Here is a 4097-nt window from a genome sequence, read left to right as displayed (position 1 = left end):
TTTAATGATCATGAGTTGATAATCCAAAATGTTAGTAGACTAAGGTGTGTTGATAGAGTGTTTTGATCAAAATTCTAGATTGAATAAACTGTTGAGTAGTTTTCTGAGAATTATATGATTAACATTCATGATTTTGAGGCATAATTTTTGTTGTTGGTGTAGTTCATGTTGTTAGAATTTAGGATTGTTTTGAGTCCTTTGTTCGAGGGTGAACAAAGAGTAACTTTGGGGGAGTTTGATAACTTCATTTTAGGGTCATTTTAGATGGTGTTTTTGTGGTAATCTTTAGTTTTTATGTGTGTTTTGTGCAAGATTACGCTTTTGTTTGTCTGCGTTGTAGGTTGGTGCGATGAATCACGAGAAAAATGCAAAAAGAAGAGAAAATGGTGGAAAAATGAGGCTTTTGGCAGTTATTGGACTAAAAATGATACTAAGGATGATTAAAGGACGGTGTTGATGAAGAGATGAGCTAAAAGATCCAATATGAGAAAAAATTGAATTAAAGTCGCGACTGAAGGTGAAGTCAGAGGCGCATATGCTTGCTGGAAGGAATTAATGTTGCGACTTGGGCTTACAAGTCGCGACTCAAGAGGGAAACATAGGCTCAGCTAAGGGGAAACGTAGAAACGGGCCGCGACTTGAGAGTCTTGAGTCACGGCTTCTGAAGACTTTACACGAGAAGGAAAGGCCCCAAAATAGACACGGGCCACGACCCAGAGAAGGCCAAGTTGCGGCCGCACACGAAAAAACTCAGATTCTTTTAATTTTTTTCTATAAATTTGTATTTAGGGTTTAATTAATTCATTTGGTCAGTTTTTAATCACGTTTTTAGAGACTAATTTTGTTTCTTAAGCTAGTAATTCTGGAGATTTATATTTTTCTTTCTTCTTTAAGTTTATGAATCTTGTGTTCTTTAATTATTATTTTATTGATCTAGTCATGTCTAATATGAACTAAAAAAAATTTTATCTAGGGTTTAATGTAGTCACTTGGAATTCTATCTAATTCAATTATGATGTTCTATTGATTTTTCTTCTCTATTCTAATCTATATAAATGTGTTTAATTCTAGTAAATACTTGATCACTATTTGCTTGATTTAATGATTTTGATTCAAAAATTGAAAGATGAGAATTGAATATGCTATCATTATATAGACATAGGTTGCATATTGGACGAAAGTACCTATATGGCTTGTGTAGTAATTAGGTTTCCATGCTTAATGTCTTCTATATGTTTAAGTTTATCACAGAGATGTAGAAAACCTGCATAGAGGCTGAGATCTAATATCTTGAAAAAAAATAGGAATCGATTTATGTTAACCTACTATTAGAATAGAAAGAAAGAAATGTAGAATTAATTAGTACAATTAGTAGAATGAAAAGTTGATGAAATTAACACCCTAGGTTTTTTTCATAGTGATTTAAATCTTTTATTTAGTTGTTTTTGTTTAAAGTATTTCCAAATTTAAAATTAAATTCAAAAATCAAATTCTTAGTTGCCAAATAGAGGTTTAAAGAACAATTAGTGGTACTTGGAAGATAGTCTTTGAGGGAACGATACTTTACTTATCATATATTTCTTGAATCGATTGCGTGCACTTTCGTATACACATATTTTCACGATCATCCCTTTCTCCTTGAAGGACAAAGCCAAAAGTTGGTTATACTCTTTCAGACCTAGGTCTATTGGAACATGGGAGGAAATGACCAAATCTTTCTTTCTGAAACACTCCCTAGCCATAAGACCAACAGTCTGAAATGATAGATTTCCACATTTTTCCCAAAAGGACAATGAAACGTTCTATCAAGTCTGGGAAAGATTTAAAGATCTGTTGAATCAGTGCCCACACCATGGGTAAGAGAATTGGCGTTTGGTCAGCTACTTCTATGAAGGCCTCGCGAGTCGTGACCGCCAGTTTGTAGAAATGCTATGCAATGGTAAAATTCCTCGAAAAAGAGCCAGGCGATGCCCTTGAATATCTTGAAGAAACTGCAAAAAAATCTCACACTTGGACTGGTCCAAGTGCTACTGATAGCACCAACCAACATAAACTATCTGGGATCTATCAACTTCGAGAAGAGGATGGTGTTAAGTTTGAGGTCTTAATTACGAAAAATGGCCAAAAATCGCACATGATTGCTCAAGTGGAACCACAAGAACCTTGTTTTGTTTGTTGATGGATGGAGCATTTAGTTAAGGATTACTTAGCTTTTAATGAAATGAAAGGGTTTTATGAGGAGCAATGCAATTCCTTTGGAGTGTATAACAAGTCATTCTCCCATATGTACAACTCTGGTTAGAGAAACCACCCAAATTTCAGTTGGAGAGATTCTAACCAAGCTCAATCGTGCCTAGATTGGAGGCCAGGAGGGCCATAACCAAGATTCACTAGAAGTGGTAAAACTTTGCAAGACCCATCTATAAAAGCCATCTCTCCCAGGATTCCAAAAGTTAATCCCGAGAATGCACCACTCAATGCTTCTCCAAAAGTACCATTATAATGTCTCAAATTCCCTAATATGGCTTTGTGCCTAGATTGGGGTCCAGGAGGACCATAATTGATTTAATGTGTTATTATATGATTATATGAATGATTATGTGCATTGTATTATTATATGGATATATTTGTATATTTATGTGCATGTATGTAATATATGGATGAGATCACATTATTATGTGATTATGTTTGAGCTATTCGGCATGAGATGATCCGAGGAAGCAAGTTAGCGGTTTGGTCATAACAGGGTTAATTACTAGGCTCGAGGTGATGCTAGGGGTAATTTGGTGCTTAGTATATTTCCGGGATTGAGCGGGTGGTGGGATATGATTTGGTAATTATTTGAGGATATTGGGAATGACGGGAATTGGGGGACGCTAATTATGATTAATGGGGTAGGTAAAAATGACAAAATCGCCCTTGGGTGGCTTTGAAGGTTTTAGATGGCCCTAGGAGCATTTTTGTCATTGCAGGCCACTAGATATACTTAACCAAGGGCTGGCTGTAGAATGAGCTAAGGAAGAAAATAGGGTACCTTTCTCTCTCTTCTCTCTCGATCCTACTCTCTCTCACTCAGTTGATTTTTGAAGCTATTTGAGCTAGGTTCTGGTTTTAGTAAGCTTAGGGATAATTTTGTGTTTGAGGTAAGGATTCTAAGCTTGAACTTTGAAGTTTTACTCTGTTTTTAAGGTTATTTATAAACTTGGTAGTTTAATCTTAGAATTGGGTATTTGGTGGTGTTTTAAGTGTTATGAAGCTTGGGTTTTATTATTAGATTGGTCATAAAGTTATGTTGGGGTTTGGTTTTGATATTGGGGTTGTTGGGTTGTATTTTTGGCTGAGTTAGGATTAAAGAAAATGCAGGGGAGCTGGGTTAGCGGGGTCAAGTCATGACCGTGTTCTTGGGCGTCGCGACTTGAGCGAACCCCAGAGCCTTCATTGGGCTCTATCTGGCAAGCACATTGCGACCCTCAAGGGCAAGTCGCGGCCCACCCCTGGCACCCAGACAAGGGGTTGTCTGTCTAGGAGATGTGCCGTGGCCCTTGGGGGTAGGTCCCGACCCGCCTGTCTATTTTTGCCCAGCTTGGTTTTACTTCGTTTTAAGCACGGGTTTTCAAACCTTAAGGCTTGGGATCGAATCTACTACCCGTTTTGGTAGGATTCGAGGTCCCGGGGGCTAGGACTTGGTTCGAGAATCTTTTATTACTCATTTTATTGATCGGATTTCATATTTGGTTATGATTAGGTGACCGCTAAGGGCCTAAGGTCAGGATCATTCTCAAGGGTCGTTCTTAACTTATCTTACGCTCAAGTCTGAGGTAAGAAAACTGCACCCATTATGTGACATACATGATTATTGTTGAAGCATGTTGATTGCTCTATACTTGGATATCTATTGCATTATGAATTCTTGAATGCATTGTTTATCTGAACAACATACTGACTTATTAGTCAGAAAAGGCAATGGTGCTAAGTGTTGGTCGTGAAGCTTTGACTTATCAGTTAGGATCAGCAATAGTACTGAGCGTTGGTCGTGTGGAATTGACTTATGAGTCAAGAGCGGCAATAGAACTTTGAACGCTGGTCGATATGATTAG

General features: G+C 37.4%; 1 non-coding gene across 1 annotated transcript; it reads right to left on the bottom strand.

Moving 5' to 3' along the window:
- Positions 1 to 1751: 1751 nt before the first annotated feature.
- LOC133813099 (small nucleolar RNA R71) lies at positions 1752 to 1859 on the bottom strand. Its single transcript, XR_009884143.1, has one exon. It is a non-coding gene; the product is annotated as a small nucleolar RNA R71 (small nucleolar RNA).
- Positions 1860 to 4097: the final 2238 nt, after the last annotated feature.

This window comes from Humulus lupulus, chromosome 1 (assembly GCF_963169125.1).
Source record: "Humulus lupulus chromosome 1, drHumLupu1.1, whole genome shotgun sequence".
NCBI classification, from domain to species: domain Eukaryota; kingdom Viridiplantae; phylum Streptophyta; class Magnoliopsida; order Rosales; family Cannabaceae; genus Humulus; species Humulus lupulus.
Note: the sequence above shows the minus strand (reverse complement) of the source record. Positions and strands in the feature narration are given on the sequence as shown.